This window comes from Suricata suricatta, chromosome 4 (assembly GCF_006229205.1).
Source record: "Suricata suricatta isolate VVHF042 chromosome 4, meerkat_22Aug2017_6uvM2_HiC, whole genome shotgun sequence".
NCBI lineage: Eukaryota > Metazoa > Chordata > Mammalia > Carnivora > Herpestidae > Suricata > Suricata suricatta.
This window is the reverse complement of record NC_043703.1, coordinates 70,739,692-70,758,801: the sequence shown is the minus strand read 5'-3', so window position 1 is coordinate 70,758,801 and position 19,110 is coordinate 70,739,692. Positions and strand designations below refer to the sequence as shown.

At 42.4% G+C, this 19,110-nt stretch overlaps 1 long non-coding RNA gene across 2 annotated transcripts in view; it reads left to right on the top strand.

Moving 5' to 3' along the window:
• The window catches only part of LOC115289610, a 36,265-nt gene extending 19,518 nt beyond the window's left edge, over nt 1–16,747 (top strand). For both annotated transcript variants that reach the window (XR_003907714.1, XR_003907715.1), the window contains exon 6: nt 16,107–16,747. This is a non-coding gene — a long non-coding RNA (uncharacterized LOC115289610). The remainder of the gene's footprint in view (nt 1–16,106) is intronic.
• The last annotated feature ends 2,363 nt before the right edge of the window (nt 16,748–19,110 follow it).

Below are 19,110 nucleotides of genomic sequence, written 5' to 3'. Positions count from 1 at the left end.
ACACACACACACACACACACACACACACACACCTAAAAGAAGAATTGACCAAGAATCATATCAGAGAATGCAAAACCACTGGACCGATATCTAATTGTGCTTGGAACCAGTGGCCGCGCTCGTCTGGCGGAGGGGCTCTCTGGTTGGTCAGCATCAATCCTGCTCTGGTAGATACACAGTTACCAGGCATGGAGGGGTGTGGTTTGGTGTAGATGGGTCCTGCCTCCTCCTACCTCCTCTGGGCCTCTTGTCCCCTCTCTGAAACCCCACCTTGTTGGTAATGGGGAGAAAAATGGTGACACTCCAGCCTTGGGTCCCCGGACTGGGTGTCACAAACCACTCTGTTCAAGCTGTCCTCACAGTGCCAAAGTCTCCTGCACCTCCCAGGCACTCATCTGTGATTCAAACCCCTATGTCTTTTTTTTTAATTTTTTAAAATGTTTTATTTATTTTTGATACAGACAGAGACAGAGCATGAGAGGGGGAGGGGCAGAGAGAGAAGGAGACACAGAACCGGAAGCAGGCTCCAGGCTCTGAGCTAGCTGTCAGCACAGAGCCTGACGCGGGGCTTGAACCCACAAACGTGAGATCTGACCTGAGCTGAAGTCGGAGGCTTAACCAACTGAGCCACCCAGGTGCCCCCAAACCCCTGTGTCTTAAAGGATCCCACTCCATGCATCCTGGTTCCCAGGGTAGCGCCTCTCTGCCCAGCCTGCCGACAAAGGGCCTGTGGGTGGTGAGGGTCCTGCAGGGTCTTTTGCCTTGGAATGACTATTTGCCTTCTTCCCACAGCACTCAAGGGAGAGAATTGCTCTCTCCAACTGCACCTGAGAGCTAGCTACCAAGCCTGGTGAGGCTGCCCTCCCTAGGTACATGAACAGGGCAGCCAGCCCCAGTCCGGAGAAAGCCCCGCAGTTAGAAATTGGATCTTCCTCCATTTTTCTTGATCCCCGTCCGTGGTTTTCTCTTGTCTGAATACAACCCTTCACTTCCACAGCCTCTCTTTCTTTTCCTTTTGTCTGTCCACAGAAGGGGACTCCTCCTCTCTGTGCCTACACCACCCTTTCTGTCTCTCCCAGTTTGCAGGCACGCACCTATGGCCTGTTGTGGTGTCCCCGTGGGCCCCTGGAGATGTTTCTGTCACTCTGTAGCTCAGGTTCCTGGAGTTCCAAGTCTTCTGGCCTCAATACTGCTGTGTTTGAGGGATGAGAGAACTTTGTCTCCCTACTTCTCTGCCATGTTGACTCCTCTAAAAACCTTTTGCTAGTTGTTGTAAAACCAAATAAGGAATCAAGCAAAAAAACCCTTATAATTAAGTATAAAAATAAAATTAGTTTTGGTAATTCCTGAAAATAATTTTGTTTACAGTTAAGGAAAGAGGAAAAAGTGACCTGTCATAGTTAAGTATGCTAGGTATTTTGGTACTACTTTTATGGCATTTGACACTGAGACTCAGAATTCTCCAAGGTAGCATAAGTTCTCCGTTGTGTAAAGAAGACTGCATTTTCTTTATCATGGCTTTAAAAAAAATTTTTTTAAGTTTTTAATTTATTTTTGAGAGACAGTGTGAGCAGGGGAGGGTCAGAGAGAGAGGGAGACGCAGAATCTGAAGCAGGTTCCAGGCTCTGAGTGGTCATCACAGAGCCCAATGCAGGGCTCAAACCCACAAACCGTGAGATCATGACCTGAGCCAAAGCCGGACACTTAACCAACTGAGCCACCTAGGCACCCCTATCATGGCTTTTTTTTGATGTCAGTGAGTTGGATCCTATGAAGAGTGAAGTCATATCTCTACTTAAGCTGATGAAAAGTTTATCAAATAAATTTAACAAAGTGTTCCTGTGTATCCACTGTGTGCTTGGAATACATCTGTGAACAAAACAGGCCCTTGCCTTGCTAGTGGAGGGAGACAGCAAACATGAACTGTATATAGTAGGTTAGAAGTGGGGGGAAACAATAGGGTAGGAGGGAGAGCTGGGCATACTGAGGTAGAGTGGAGCTGGGCAGGTTGTAAGGTTGTGCAGGTGGATGGGGGCAGGGCTCGCTAAGAAGAAAGACAGGACCGGAGACTTAGAGGAAGGGAGGAAGTTTGCCATGTGGGTAGCTGGAGAATATTCCCACAAAGGGACCATATAAGGCAAGGGCCTGCATGGATGCGTACCTAGCCTGTTGCAGGAGTGACACGGAGGCCGTGGGAGTAGAAGGAGATGGGAGCTGAGGCTGCCCCTGGGGTGGGATGTACCTTGAGTGAGGCAGCTCTCTTCGGAAGGAGAAAGCCTGAACTGCCAACATGCCAGCAGCTGGGTAGAGAAGGCTACACGCCTGAAGGGGTTCCCAGTAGCCCCCACAGAGTAGGATTTACAGGGCTTGAGTCATTTCATGTGGACAAGGTTTTAAGGGGGAATCCTATATTCTATGTGGAAAACCCAAGAAACTCCACCAAAACGCTGCTAGAACTGATACATGAATTCAGCAAAGTTGTAGGATATAAAATCAATGTACAGAAATCAGTTGCATTTCTATATACCAATAATGAAACAACAGAAAGAGAAATCAAGGAATTGATTCTATTTACAATTGTGCCAAAAATCATAAGATACCTTGGAATAAACCTAACCAAAGAGGCAAAAGGTCTATATGTTGAAAACTATAGAAAGCTTGTGAAAGAAATTAAAGAAGACACAAAGAGATGGTAAACATTCCATGCTCATGGACTAGAAGAACAAATATTGTTAAAATAAATAAACTACCCAAAGCAATCTACACATTCAATGCAATTCCTATCAAAATAATACCAGCATTCTTCACAAGCGAGAACAAACAATTCTAAAATCTGTATGGAACCACAAAAGAACCCACATAGCCAAGGAAATCTTGAAAAAGAAAACCAAAGCTGGAGGCATCACAATTCTGGACTTCAAGCTGTTTTACAAAGCTGTAATCATCAAGACAGTATGGTACCAGCACAAAAAAAGACACATAGGTCAATGGAACAGAACCAAAAATGGACCCACAAATATATGGCCAACCAGTCTTTAACAAAACAGGAAAGAATATGCAATGGAAAAAAGACAGTCTCTTCAGCAAGTGGAGCTGGGAAAATTGGACTGCAACATGCAGAAGAATGAAACTGGACTACTTTCTTACACCATACACAAAACTAAATTTAAAATGGAGGAAAGACCTAAATGTATGACAGGAAACCATCAAAATCCTAGAGGAAAAAACAGGCAGCAACTTCTTACTAGACATGTCTCCAGAGGCAATGGAAACAAAAGCAAAAATGAACTATTGGGACCTCATTAAGATAAAAAGGTTCTGCATGATTAAGGGAACAATCAACAAAATTAAAAGGCAACTGACAGAATGGGAAAAGATATTTGCAAATGTCATATCAGATACAGAGTTTATTATCCAAAATCTATAAAGAATTTATCAAATGTAACACCCAAAAAGCAAAAATCCAGTAGAGAAATGGGCAGAAGACATGAATGGACACTTTTCGAAAGAAGACATCCAGATGGCAAACAGACACATGAAAGAGATGCTTACCATCACTCATCATTAGGGAAATACAAATCAATACCACGGTGAGATACCACCTCACATCTGTCACAATGCCTAAAATTAACAACTCAGGCCACAACAGATACTGGCAAGGATGCAGAGAAAGGCCAACACTTTTGCACTGTTGGTGGCAATGCAAACTGGTATAGCCACTCTGATAAAAAGAGTATGGAGGGTCCTCAAAAAATTAAAAATAGAACTACCCTGTGACCCACCAATTATACTACTAGGTATTTATCCAAAGGGTAAAAAAATGCTGATTTGAAGGGGCACTTGCACCCCAATATATACAGCAGCACTATCAACAATAGTCAAATTATGGAAAGAGTCCAAATACCCATTAACTGATGAATGGATAAAGAAGATATGATATGTATATATGATGCTAAGCAAAATAAGTTAGAGAAAGATGAATATTATACGATTTTACTTATTATGTGGAATTTAAGGACCAAAACAGATGAAAATAGGGAAGGGAAAGAAAAATAAGATAAAAAAAAAAACCCAGAGAGAAAGACAAACCATAAGAGACCCTTAAACACAGAGAACAAATTGAGGGTTTCTGGAGGGGAGGTGGTGGGAGTATGGGTCAAATGGAGGATGGGCATTAAGGAGGGTGTTTGTTGTGATGAGCACTGGGTGTTATATGTAAGTGATGAATCGCTAAATTCTACTCCTGAAACCAGTGCTACCTTATACCTTAACTAATTTGGATTAAAAAAAAAAAAACGAAGTTGGGAGAATCCCAGGTTAGTGTATTGGGAGCTATCCATGTAATCCCAAGGCACTTGTTTGACTGACAGTGAGAGCATGCAGAGACACAAAATTGTCATACAGCAGGTTTGCATAGATCAGACCAAGACAGGGACTAAAGATGACTTTAAATGAAATGAACGTCATGCACCAAGGAAACTACAAAAAGCTTGAAGTATTTGCTGGCTACTTTTTTTTCCCTATGTCTGGGAACCATGACTGGATAGTAAGCTATTAAGTGAGAAAGAAGTGGATCTCACCCTCTTTTTGTGTGTATATTAGTGTGCTCAGGCTGCCATAGGAATATCCTACAGACTGGGAGCCTTATGCTGCAGACATTTATCTTCTCACAGTTCTGAAGGCTGCAAGGTCAAGATCAGTGTATCAGCAGGTTTGGTCTCTGCTGAGACCCCTCTGAGTGGCTTGTGGACACTCTCTTCTCCCTGGGTCCTCACACGGTCTTTCCCCTGAATGGCAATATCATTAGTGTTTCTTCCTCTTTTTACAAGGACGCCAGTCATATTGGATTAGGGTCTCATCCTTATGACCTTGTTTAACTTTAATTACCCCCTAAAACTCCCTATCCCCCAACCATCACATTGGGGGTTAGGGCTTCACGTGTGAATGTGAGGGGAGCACACTTCAGTCCACAGCTGTATCATAGTAGCTAGTGTTGCTTTAGGCATTTAGAGCCAGAACATTTTGGAGTTAAATGGGTTGTGAGAAGTATTCAATTTTAACTTCCTCTCAAAGTCAGAATCCCTGGCAAACAGTTCCCTGGGGAACTGAACTTTTCTGATATATAGGGTTAATAATATACAGAAAATAAAAGTTAAGGGAGAGGTGTGTAGGCAGGCATTTTGAATTCCAAGGTAAATTTGTTTGTAGTAATAAAAGAGATCTGTAGGAGGAAGCAATGATAATGAACGTAGAAATGATAACACTTTATAAAAGCAGGGCCCAGAAACGTAAGTGTATCCCCTGAGTTTGGGGCAAGGATCCGGGGGCTGTCTAATGTCCTACCCTGGCTTCCCCAGGGAGGTGCCCACCGCCCGCAGGGAGGGTGTGGGGTACCTCAGTAGCAGAGATGGGGATCAGGAATAATGTGCAATGATTCTGTCATGATTATGAGGATGATGGCCATACGTTTTCTCTGCCGAATATGGACGTTGCTCTGAGTGACAGGGACCCCAGACAACAGGTGCACACCAAGAACCCGGGACCGTGGTCTCTAATACTTACAGGACTTTTGCCAGGGGGGCTCAGTGGATAAGCCTGGATGTGGGCCCTGGGAATGTATGATCCTCCCTGACCTCTGAGAAGTGACCCAACACGTGAAATTCCATAACGCATCCCATTCTCCTGGGCCAGGCTAGGGTCCACAAAAGTTAATGAGGGACACTTTGAAACGTCAATCTCTGTATTACTGTGGAAACCCCAGAAAGGCCACAAAGTGCCTGTCCCCTTTCTTTAACTTCCACACATTGATTTTTAATTCTTTCTCAGCTTTCAGATGTGGACTTTAACCTTACAATAGTAAAAATTCAGTACTTGACAATACTGTGGACTCGTAGAATTGAAACCTGTGCCTTGGCAGTAGGTTATGCAAAGTGTCATTTCCTCACAAAACAAAACCTAGAGTCTGGAAAACAGAACTAGGAGAGTATCATATTAAATGTTTAACAATTTTTTGAAATGTAATCTCTACGCCTAAAATGAGGCTTGAACTCATGACCCTAAGATCAAGAGTCGCCTGCTTCACCTAGTGAGCCAGCCAAGTGCCCCTCATATTAAATGTTAATAATCAGGGGTGCCTGCATGGCTTAGTCAGTTAAGCGGCCGACTTCAGTTCAGGTCCTGATCTCGCAGTTCATGGGTTTGAGCCCTACATCAGGCTCTGTGCTCACAGCTCAGAGCCTGGAGCCTGCTTCGGATTCTTTGTCTCCCTCTCTCTGACCCTCCCCTGCTCATCCTCTGTGTGTGTCTCTCTCTCAAAAATAAATAAAACGTTAACAGATTTTTAAATGTTAATAATCAGCACAAGGGTGGCAAAAGCCATGCACTAAATCCTGCATTTGCTAAAACAGCTTCTTTGGCAGGTGAGAACAGAGGTAATACTCTACAATTGAGCAACTGTCAGATGATTAGAGGCCAAAAGTCCGAATTAGAACATGTTATCAGCAGACTGTGCATTTTGAAAACCTGGGAAAGGGAGGCTGCTAAAGATGGATTCCTACCTCAGTCCACACCCCTCCCCACCACATTTTTTTAACCTTGCTGTTAGAGCTTGCATCTTGTTTATATGTTCATCCTCTTCCATAAAAGCTGTAGGGTGGGCCCTCTGTCCCAAGTGCCAACAACTGAATCATTATTGAACGAATTCAGTTACTTTCCTTCCCTGTAATTCCCTTAGTCATGGGGGTGTGATGTAATCCTGACCCGTGAAGTGTTCGAAGTCAGCTCGGATGATTCAGTGTTAAAAAGGGTGACATGGAAACATGCCCTCTCTTTTCTGCCTCTGGAGATTGTGTGGTTGTGAAACCTGGAGCAGCTGCAGCCATATTGTGATCATGAGGAGATCTGGTGGAGGACAAACAAGTTGCTGAGGATGGAGGCCAAGGTAGAAAGGTGGGAAGTATTGAGATACCTGAATGAAGTGTTGAGTTGCTGAACTGTGCAACAGCGGGGCAGCCTTTCCCGTGGACGTGGCTTATGTCTTGAAACCCAGCAGTGTAGTTGGTTTACAATTTATATCTGATACATTTCTAAAAGTTCGTGCAGGTCTATTTCTGCTCTTTCTTGCTTCCGCTGGCCCTTTCTCACAGAACCTTGTTTCCTGATTTGCCGTTTAACTCTGTGCAGAGGCCATGGCTCTTAGAAAAATGACATCTAGGGCTTCCGGGAGGTTGGGATAGAAGTGCTTCCTCCTTAGAGGATTTACATTTGCTTCTGCCAGAGGCCTGGGGGCTCTACTGGTCAGTGACACCTTAAACCCGATTCCTGGCTTGAGCATCCAGAAGGGAGCTAGGCCTGCAGCTCTGCCCAAGGCAACAAGGGTGAGGCTGCAGTCAAGACCCCTCCTCCTTTCTCTTTCTTCTTTTTCTTTCCTCTTTCGTAGTCAGTACCCAGCAAACTTCTTTGAGGTCCCCTAGGATCTTAGGGGATGAGGGGGTTTGTTTCTACTTCACACTGACCTTGACAGAGGACCCTTTGGATTATCAGCCCAGAGGCACCTCAGTAAGACCCCTGCCTAGGCGTTGATTACTCCCTCTCCCTCGGGGAGGCCTTGGGACCCAGGCTCTGGTGCCCTGGGGCAAAGTGGCCGAGCATTCCTTCTCTTTCTGGATTCAGACTTTGCCTCAACTTTGGCCCAAGCATTTGGCACTAATTTATCAGTTTTTTCATTTTTCCTGGTGATGCTCTTCATATTTCATCTAGCAACATACTCTTTTCATGGAGAGGGTTACTCTCCCCCTGTACTAGTTTTATGTGAGAAAGTACATTCATTACTGTTTCAGTCACTTGGGTCAGGAGTTTCTGTTACTTTCAGGCAACTGAGTTTGCTCGGGGCACCTCACCACATTCTGTTGTAAGGACACAGGTCTGAATCAAACTGACTCTGACCTTGGAGGCCTAGGTGTCAGCTTCTCAGAATCATTAGACAATAGAAGGGCACACATTGCCCAGGGAAGGAGGGACCACCCTTGTAACACCCAATCAGGAAAGGCCAGTGAACACTTTTAACATTTCTAAGGGCAGGCCTAAAGATATACCCTACGTGAGGCTCCTGGGTCCAGTCTGTAATTGGTTAAAGTTACTGTCAATGATATTATGCTATAATGATTGGACTCCTGTACCTGTGTCACAATTTCCTGTAACTCCCCCTTTCCAAAAACGGCCCTACCCCCCCTCTGTTTGGGGCTCTCAGCGCGGATCCACTGCACTGGTAAAGTCTGTGAGCCTGAGCTTAGGTCCGGCCAGCCTAAACCCGTAATAAAGCCCTTTGCTTTTGCATGCGTGACTCGGTTTTGGGGGATGATAAAGAAAACTTGGGTATAACACTGTAAGATTTAATAGATGGAGGCAGAGACGAGAGGAAAGGAAGAGACCAAGTTATGGAGCCAAGAGAGCCTTTATTGGGATCTGTGATTTCCAGGCGAGGTTCTGTGACTCCGGGAGTGGGGAGGAGTCAGGGAAGTCACGCCTGGTACGGGAGGGCAAGATGTTTTGTGGGTGCAAGAGTTCCGGGTTTGATCTTGGGTGGGCAGATAGCCAAGTAAGGGCATCTTTGGACTGTGGCAGGATGGGATTGGCTGTTTCCTTTTGGCGGGGTGAGGGGATACTGGAATTCCATGGTAGGCTATATTTCAAGTGGTGTGAGACATTCCAGATCAGAGAGTGGGGGTCGTTGGTGCCTGGTTGGTGCCTGGAACTATTCTCTGACCCACAGTAAAATGGCCGCTTGGTCGCCCTCCTAAGGTAACTCTTACATTCTGGAGAAAATTCTGCCAGGACGTCTGAAAGAAGCCCGAAGCCTTTAATTGTAAGGTTTGGGATCCACAGACTCAGTAAAGACTTCTTGGTTATTCTGGAAAAACCTGTATAGGAGAACAAAATGGACTTATAAAGGAGATGTTGCACAAATACGACAACAAAAAAGAAAAGTAACATTTATTATGGAGGACCAATAGCTATTCAACTCTTTAGCTTTATCATCTCTGGGCTAAAATTCTGGTTCCTTAGGTTAAACAATGAGATTATGTTACTTAAGATGTGCAGATAATGCAGCAGAATTGAGAGGGAGAGCAAAGGGAAGGAGGAGGGGAAGAGGAGAGAGTGAAAGGAGGGGGGAGGAGAGGAAATAAGGGGAGAGAGAGGAGGCTGGAGAGATCTGATCTCTCCTGTTCCCACCTGGGACAAATTCACAGAAAAGCAGTCACCTCCATGTCCTCTGCTGTGTTGGGCCAGTCCGTGCACACTGTGCCCTGAGTCCCGAGGTCTTGGGAAGTTTCCTCACTGGGGCCCAGTCATAGCTGTGACTGCCAAGTTTACACACAGTGTGGTTTACATTGGGCTTTGTTTTCAAGCTGGAAGCTCTAAATTATATTTAGAGCCACGTAGGTCTAGTGACTATAAAACCAATTTTAGCTAGACAGGATATCTTAGAAAGAACACCAGGAAGCCAGGATCTCGGGTCCACCTTGGTTTTCACGTTGCCTTCTAGATCTTGAGGGAATCTTGACTTTTCTGAGCCTCTAGGCCCCTGGCGTTTCAAAAGGGGTTTGACGAAATGATCTTTAAGATTCAGATGCTGACATACTGCTTTATGAATCCAAATTCATTTGAGATTTTAAAGCCTGGATTTGATAGCAAGTTACCAAGTTGATTTAATACAGTCCTCGTCCTTGTTGTAGCCATCCCGGTCCTCATGGGCCATTGCACTGTCACGGGCCTTTGCTGCAGAGGGTGCCGTGGGGTTCAGCCCGGCCCCTACAAGACCCAGCCCCAGCCACTGAGTCGCCTGCTCAGACCCTGCCTCAAGTGAAGGGAGCTGCCTCATCCAACAGGACATTCCTTCCTGGGGAACAGCTTGTATCCAAACACTGGCCTAGTGGGTCCGTTTGGTGGCCCTAACAAAGTACCACAAACTGGGGGGCTTAATAAACAATGGACATTCTATTTTCTTACTTGGAGGCTGGAAGTCCAAGATCAAGGTGCCAATGGGGTTGTTGGTTTTTTCTGAGACCCATTTTTATGGCTTATGGATGGATGTCTCCTTGCTGTGTCCTCCCATGGCCTTTTCTCCAACTGCCCATCCCTGGTGTCTCTTTCTCTTCCTTCCCCCACCCCCCAGTAGTTATTGAGCTCCTACTATATGCCGAGCACTGTGCCCGAACTTAGGGACACAGCAGTGTGGAGGAGGGACAGATAAGGGCCAGGCTCTCACAGAGCTTCTGTTCTGGTTGGTGTTGCTTTACAGGCAGGGTGCAGGGGTGCAAAGAACCTGGCTCTGAGGGCCCCCAAACAGACCAGGTTCAGCCACTCACCGCTGAAGGCAATGGGTGCCAATGGGGTTGTCTGAAGGCAGGGAGGGGAGTGGTGGTGAAAGAAGACAGGAGTTTATTTCAGTGAGGCCAACACCAGGAAGATAACAGATTAGTGTCTCAAAGACTGTCTCCAAAGTGCTGAAAATCCTTCCTGGTTTATGTAAGGAGAATGTGGGACGGTGGGCAGTGGGTACAGGCAGGTGGGCAGTGAAAGTCCGATAGGTCCTTGTCCTGGGGTCAGTCACATGGAGGCTGCTGGCTCAGGGCAGTCATGTTGCTTGAGGAGCATTTTCAGTTCCCATGGCGGATGCTTTGTCCCCTGGGTCTATTGCCTGAGTTATGAGAGAAGCTGGAAAGAACTTAATCAATTAGAAAGTACAAGGGTGTCTGGGTGCCTCAGTCAGTTAAACATCCAACTCTTGGTTTTGGCTCAGGTCATGATCTCACAATTTTGTGTGATCCAGCCCCACATTGGGTTCTGGGCTGACAGCACGAATCCTGCTTGGGATTCTCTCTCTGCCCCTCCCCTACTCACGCTGTCTCTGTCTCTCTCGAAATAAATAAACTTAAAAAAAAAGGAAACAAAGTACAAATGGAGGTAAAAATGGAGATAGTTGAAGTCCTCTTCCAGTTTTGTTAGGAATTTTTTTAATTGGAGTATAGTTGACATACAATATCCTATTAATTTCAGTTGTATATGATAGTGATATGATACACAATAAGTGTAGTTACCATTTATCACCATCAAACTTATTACAATATTATCAACCATGTTCTCTATGTGGTATATTACATCCCAGTGACTTATTTATCATATAACTGGAAGTTTGTACCTCTTAATCCTATTCACTGATTTTGCCTGCCCCCCACCACTACCCTCTCTGTAATCAATGGTTTGTTTCTGGTATCTATGATTCTGTTTCTGTTTTATTTATTTATTTTTTGTTGTTTTGTTTTTGTTTATTTACATTCTTCATATAAGAGAAAACATATGGTATTTGTTTTTCTCTGTCCAGCTTATTTCACTTAGCATGATACCCTCTAGGTCCACCCATGTTGTTGCAAGTGGCAAGATTTCATTTATATTCATGGCTGAGTAATATTTCTATTGCATCTTCTTCATCCATTCATCTATATTTTTAAAGTTTATTTATTTTGAGAAAGAGAGAAAGAATGAGTGGGAGAGGGGCAGAGAGGAGAGAGAATCCTAAGCAGCCTCCATGCTGTCAACACAGGGCCTGATGTGGGGCTCGATCCTGTAAACTGTGAGATCTGTGGAGAAAGAAAAAGTCAGACGCATAGCTGACTGAGACACTGAGGAACCGCTATCCATTCATCTGTTGATAGACACTTACGTTGCTTCTCAATTTCAGCTATAAATCTTAAGGGAATTTAGGTTTGATATATCTCTTTGAATTGGTGTTTATGTTTTCTTTGGATACCTACCCAGGAGTGGAATTGCTGGTAGTTCTAGTTTTAATTTTTTGAGGAACTTCCATACTGTTTTCCACCATGGCTGCACTGATTTATTTTCCCACCAACAGTGCATGAGGGCTCCCTTTTCTCCTCCTGCTCACCAATATTTGTTATTTTTTGTCTTTTTGATACTAGCTAATCTGACAGGTGTGAGGTGATACTTCATTTTGGTTTCCATGTGCATTTCCTTGACTGTTAGTAATGCTGAACATCATGTGCCTGAGGGCCATGTGTACGTCTTCTTTGGAAAACACGTCCATTCATATCTGCTGCCCATCTTATCATCAGGGTGTTTGCTTTTTTGATATTAAGTTGTATACTTTTTTTATTTCGGTCAGAATTTATTTCTGTTTATTTAATGGAAATTTTGAAAATCCCAAATATACTTGCCTTACTTTTGTTCTTATAATATGCCAGAGTGGCAGGTTAATTATTGGGCATCTTTTCCCCTAGATGTTCACCCATTCTCTTACTACTCACTTGGTTATTGGCTGAGGAGAAATGTCACAATAATTGGTCATGGAATTCTCAGCTTAGTTTTTTTTTTTTTTATTAAGTTTTTAACCTTAATTCCAGTACAGTTAACAGACAGTGTTATATTCGTTTTAGGTGCAGAATCTAGTGATTTAGCAACTCTGTATATTACTTAGTGCTCATTGTGATAAGAATTGTGTCAGTTTAAAATATATTCTCAACATTAACCCCTTATTGGTTGCATAATTTGCAAATATCTTCTCCTGTTTAGTAATGTGCCTTTTCACTTTGTTGATAGTTTCCTCTGCTGTGCAAAACTTTTAAGTGTGATGTAATATTATTCATTTATTTTAGCTTTTGTTGCCCTTGCCTGAGGAGACTGGCCCCCAAGACTGATGTCAAAGGGCTTACTGCCTATGTTTTCTTCTAGGAGATTTATGGTTTCAGGTTTTACATCAAGTCTTTAATCCACTTTGAATTTATTTTTGTGTATTGTATAAGATACAGATTCATTCTTTTGCAAGTAGCCACCCTGTTTTCCCAATACTATTTATTGAAGGGACTATCTTCTCCCTGTGTATATTCTTGCATCTTGTTATAGATTAATTGGCATATATATGTGGATTTATGTCCAGGCTCCCTATTCTACTCCATTGATCTATATGTATATTTTCATGCCAGTACCATACTGTTTTGATGACTATAGCTCTGTAGTATAGTATGAAATCAAGAAGCATGACACCTCCAGCTTTGTTCTTTCTCAAGATTACTTTGACTTTTTGGGATATTTTGTGTTTTCCCATAAACTCTGGTATTCTTTGTTCTAGCTCTTTGAAAAACGCCAGTGGAATTTTGATTGGGATTGCATTGAATCTGTATATTTCTTTGGGTAGCATGGACATTTAGCAATATTAATTCTTCCAATCTATGAGCATGGAATGTCCTTCCATTTATTTGTGTCATCTTCAGTTTCTCTAATCAATGTCTCATAGTTTTTAGAGTACGGGTCTTTCATCTTGGTTAGCTTTATTCCTAGGTGTTTTATTCTTTTTGATGTGATTGTAAATGGGATTACAGCCTTAAGTTTTCTTTCTGATAGCTCATTATAAGTGTATAGGAAAATTACTATTTCTGTATGTTAATTTTGTATCTTGTGACTTTATTAAATTTGTTTATTTAGTTCTAACAGTTTTTTGGTGACATCCTTATGGTTTTCTTTATATAATATTATGCCATCTGCAAATAGTGACAGTTTACTTTTTCTTTTCCATTTTCCAATTTTACTTACCCAATGACTCGTATTTCCTTCCCTTGCCTAATTGATATGGCTAAGACTTTCAATATTGTTAAATAAAAGTGGTAAGAGTGGACCTCCTTCTTACTGATTTTGGAGGAAAAGATTTCAACTCTTCACTGTTGAGTATGATGTTAGCTGCGGGTTTGTTAGTTGGCCTTTATTATCTTGAGGTATCCTTCTATATCTACTTTGTTGAGAGTTTTTATCATAAATAGATGTTGAATTTTGTCAAATGGTTTTTCTGCATCTATTGATGTGATCATATTATTATTAGTCTTTATTTTGTTAATGTGGTATATCATGTTGATTGATTTGTAGATGTTGAATCAAGATTCTTGCTTCTCTGGAACAGACCCCACTAGATCATGGTGTATGACACTTTTAATATATTGTTGAATTTGGTTCACTAGTATTTTGTTGAGGATTTTTGCATCTCTGTTCATTAATGATATTGGTCTATAATCTTCTTCTGTGTGTTGTCTGTCTGGTTTCAGAATCAGGGTAATGCTGGCCTTGTGAAACGAGGTTCAAAGTGTTCCTCCCTCTTCAATTTTTTGCAATACCTTGAGAAAGACAGGTGTTATCTCTTCTTTAAATGCTTAGTAGAATTTACCTTTGATGCTGTCTGGTCCTGGACTTTTCATTTTGGAGAGTTTAAAAACTAAAATAGGTTCAATTTTGTTATTTGTAATCAGTCAATTCAGATTTTCTATGTCTTTATAATTCAGTGTTGGAAGTATTTTTTAGGAATTTACCCCTTTTTTCTACATTTTCTAATTTTTTGGCATACATTATTCGTAATAGTCTCTTATGATCCTTTGTATTTCTGTGGTGTTGGTTGTAACTTTCTTTCATTTCTGATTTTATTTATTTGAGCTCCCTCTCTCTCTCTCTCTCTCTCTCTCTCTCTCTTTATGAGTCTGGCAAGCAGTTTATCAATTTTGGTTATCTTTTTAAAAAGCCAGCTTTTAGATTCATTGATCTTTTCTATTGTTTTTTGTTTTTGGTTTCTATTTCATTTACTTCCACTCTTATCTTTATTATTTCCTTCCTTCTAGTAACTTTAGGTTTTATTTGTTCTTTTTGTAGTTCTTCTAGGTGCAAGGTTAAATTGTTTATTTGGATTTTTCTTGGGGTTTTTTTTTTTTTTTTTGAGGTAGGCCTGTGCCACTTTGAACTTTCTTCTAAGAACTGCTTTTGTCCTGTTGCATAGATTTTGGAGCGTTGTGTTTCCATTTTCATTTGTCTCCAGGTATATTTTGATTTCTTCATTTAGTAGCATGTTGTTTAGTCCCTGCATGTTTGTGTTGCTTCCAGTTTTCTTCTTATAATTAATTTCTAGTTTTTGTCATTGTGGTCAAGAAAAGATGCTTGATATGATTTTTATCTTCTTGAATTTATTGAGACTTGTCTTGTGACCTAACATGTGATCTTTAAGTAAAGCTTCCTCAAAATGCATTAGATTTCTACAATTAACAGTGACTATCACTGGAGGGTTTAGTGGAGGTAAATGGTCTGACTTGGTGGTCTCTAAGGTCCCTTTTATGGGACTTGCCTGTACTAATTCACTGTCACCTGACAGCTCTTCCTTAAATAGTTACAGGGTGCAGGGGCTCAAATAAAAGTGAAAGTTACACATCATGTGCCTGATTTTGCTGTTCTTAGGCCAAACTTAGCTCCTTGCCCTGGCTTCCAGAGACCTGAAACAGTTTCACTTTCTCTCTACCTACCCTTCTTGTACAAACTAAGAAAGGATTTCAGGTCATCAAAATCACGGCAATGAAAAATTACAATGGGGTGACTTTAACTGAGAATTTACTCTTTATTGAGAATCTGCTCTTAGCAGATTAGTCTAGCATGGGAAATAGGGAAGAGGTAAAGGGGGAAAATCTGGCTCTAAAACCCTCTCTCAAGGCAGATGGACAGATGAGATATATTCAGACTAAAACTTGTCATTATCGTGGGAGGCATATCCAGAAAGGAGACTATTGGTCACATTAGGGAGGATCTGATGATGGAGGTCTTAGTTCTGGAAATCAAAGCAAAATGTAAGTCCTGCTGTCAAGGGTAACTCCAGCCGTGGGAATCTCTTTATATCTCTTTATCTGGTCATTAAATACAGCGTGGCCTCCAATGGGCACCAGTCAGAGATTTTCACTTATTGGTCCTGATTTTGCAAGACGGTGACTTTGGAGGAAGATGTTGAAGGAGACTAAGTCTCTAGCTACCTTGGACCAAGTGTCCCCAAACCAATCTTGGTACAGCCAGTGTGCTGAGAACCTCCTACAAATCATCTGAGAAGTCTTTTGAACTCCTTGGAACAGATACGGAGTAAACATCACGGAGTAAACATAACGATGGTGTTTGTAATATTAATACAAAAAGAGCAACTTGTGTCAGTTGTTCTGTTCCTACTGGCAGCTGCTATTGTTCACAGAACCTATAGCCTCAACAAGAAGTTAGTGTGTTTATGTCTGCCCTGTTTCCTCTAGGAGTCCTATATGTACCTACGAAAAAAATCACATTGAGCCGAATACGTGACCTACCTAACAGGCACAGGAAACTCTCAAAGATGTGGAAGAAAACCTTTCCAGAACTGGGGAGAAAGTGGCAGAATTCCACTCTCAGATCCATCTCCTGGCTTCTGTCGCCCCACAGTGGAGACCCAGCAGAGCTGTGTGCATCTTCCCTACCCTCTCTGGGAGGGTTATCTGCAAGAAAGACTCAAGCATCCTGCCGAGTTTGGTACTAAGTCCAATGAATGACCACAGGGAGCCTTGACATGAGTTCTGAGGTAGCTCTGAAGCCAACACTCTGGAACTCTCACCAGGCAAGACCAGGCTGCCTGGACCCACTATGATTTTCTTGGGTTTTCATCAAGGTTCAAGGCAGTGGGGGTATAGGAGGGTTCTAGAAGGCCACTGGGGAGGCATCTTATGGGAGCCAACGCAGATTTGGGCTGAATTGGGACTTACAGTATGAAATCAGTTTAAAAACTTAAAGAGAATCTACAGAGACTAAATTGCCCTCTCTCTAGGATTTCCTAAAGCAACTCCACTCCTGTTTTGGGCTTCAAAGTCCAAACTAGATTTATCCTGGGGCGCCTGGGTGGCTCAGTAGGTTGAGTATCCGACTTCGGCTCAGGTCATGATCTCATGGTTTGTGGGTTCGAGCCCACATAGGGCTCTGTGCTGACAGCTGGCTCAGATTCTGTGTCTCCTTCTCTCTCTGCCCCTCCCCCATTCATGCTCTTTCTCTCTCTGTCTCTCAAAAATAAATAAATGTAAAAAATGAAAAAAAACCCCAACTAGATTTATCCTGCAAATCTAGGACTAGCTGATTGGTCAGGGATTACCAGGGTCAGAACCGTCCTTGGGTATGTGGAACTTATCTAGAAACTTTTGATCCACATGCATTACTAGAACATTCCCTAAGTGGTCACTCGGTAGTATTTGCATCTTTGCTTGTGCTGTACTTACCCCAGATTTTTGACAGTTTAATACTCAGTTGATGATAATATCAAAATACATTCAGTTCTTTTTCATGACTCACATTTGTCTGTATGTCCTCTGTTACCAGGAATTATTCTATTTTTTTTTAAAGTGAACCTTTTTTTAACTTCTAGGAGAAAATGGACCCTTTTCTGCATTTTGCAGTAAGTTCTGTGAAGAATGAATGCAATCGATTCACCCAATGATATGTAATAAAAAAACAATTGCGTTTACATGTCAGATTTTCTTCCAACAACTATTCCCAGCCGTCATCTGCTTGATTTTATAGACCTAAATAGACATGTATGTAGATATACATGAGACCAGATTAATATGTACATATAAAGCTATAGCTATGAAATATGTGTTTATATATTTGAATAATATAGTATTAATATTATGGATGTGGATGTATATATGTACATCAGTGGGTATATATAAGGATATTTGTGTGTGTGTGTGTGTGTGTGTGTGTGTGTTGTATATAATTATAAAATGTAAGCAAACTATAGTATAGGAATATAAATGTCAATTGTGTCTAAGACCTAAAAATGTATTTGTGATAGAATATGGACAAATTTTTAAAACATTTATTCATTTTTGAGAGACAGAGACAGACAGAGTGTTAGCAGGGGAGGGGGAGAGAGAGGAGGAAGACACAGAATTTGAAGCAGGCTCCACGCTCTGAGCTGTTGGCACAGAGCCCGACATGGGGCCCAAACTCATGGACTGTGAGATCATGACCTGAGCCGAAGTCGGATGCTTAAGCAACTGAGCCACCCAGGCCGCCCACATATGGAAAATTTTTAGTGATGAATTTTAAAATGTGAGCTTGCTCAAGTACTATTTTAAGCTACATTTGAGGAAATGGGCTGCTGTCCGTGCAAGCTCCCTGCAAAAATGCTTCTCTGAGACCCACTTCTCCCCCCAGACCTGGGGTGATTTTTAGCCATCCCCGAATATGGATCTCTAGTTTATTTGAGAGAAGCAGCTATTTTGCATTTCCCATAGGCTTCTGCACTCTGTCCTTCAGGTACAAGGGGAGAGGTGACAGAGAAAACCTTGACATGCCAGGGACAGATGCTGAGAGCCCTAGTGGGTATAGGGCCTCCTTGAAGACTGAACAGAGGAGGAGAGAGGAAAAGAGGCGGTGGCCCCCACCTTTCAGTGCAGCCAGGCATTCCCCCCACTCCCACCTCGGGGTGTGGGTCTGGAGGCTTGGGGCGGGTGGTCTTGCCATCTAGCTTGGGCAGTGCGGTGGTGTGGAGCATTTGACACCAGGTGTCCTCTACCAGATGAAATCATTTCCACTGCTCATCAGTAATAAGTAGTAATCATTATTCTATTTAAAATAGTACATTTTAATTTTAAAGATATACAAATGTAGGAACTATATTGGTTCTGAACTAACATGTGCGTCTATTGGACAGAAACATCACACTGCACTGTTTCACTCTTTTACATTTTAAACACAGGAAAATTATGTGTGGTCATATAAAATAATGGAACTGAAGTAACGCAAGTCCTGGCTTTTCATTTCTACAGTCATTGTCCTGTCATTACTTTTGAGTTTGTCGTTGAAACACAGCGGCATACCTGATTACAGGGTTGGAGAAAAAAAATGGGCCCAGAGTGAACTTGAGTAAGGCCACGTGGTTCCCAATTTATTGTCAGGATGGCTGCATGTGGATCAGTCCATGTGCGTGGGAACAACTGGGGACTCCCCAAATTAGCTTCCCTGGGGAATACAGTGGCTATGGAAGGGCAAGTGGTTCAAGTGTGCTCATGCGCAGCTCCCCTGTATTAGAGAAACTCTCCAGTACCCGGGCCAGTGTTTGGAGCGCTGCGTACAGAAAGACTTTTTACAGAGGTGCATACTGGGTAGAATGGTTGGTGTGTGTTGATATAGAAAGCAGACTGACTTAGTTTGTTTTCTTTATCAACATTTTTGTCCCTGCCAGTGAGGCATCATCCCCTTATTACCACGTGTGACTATTGTGTCCCT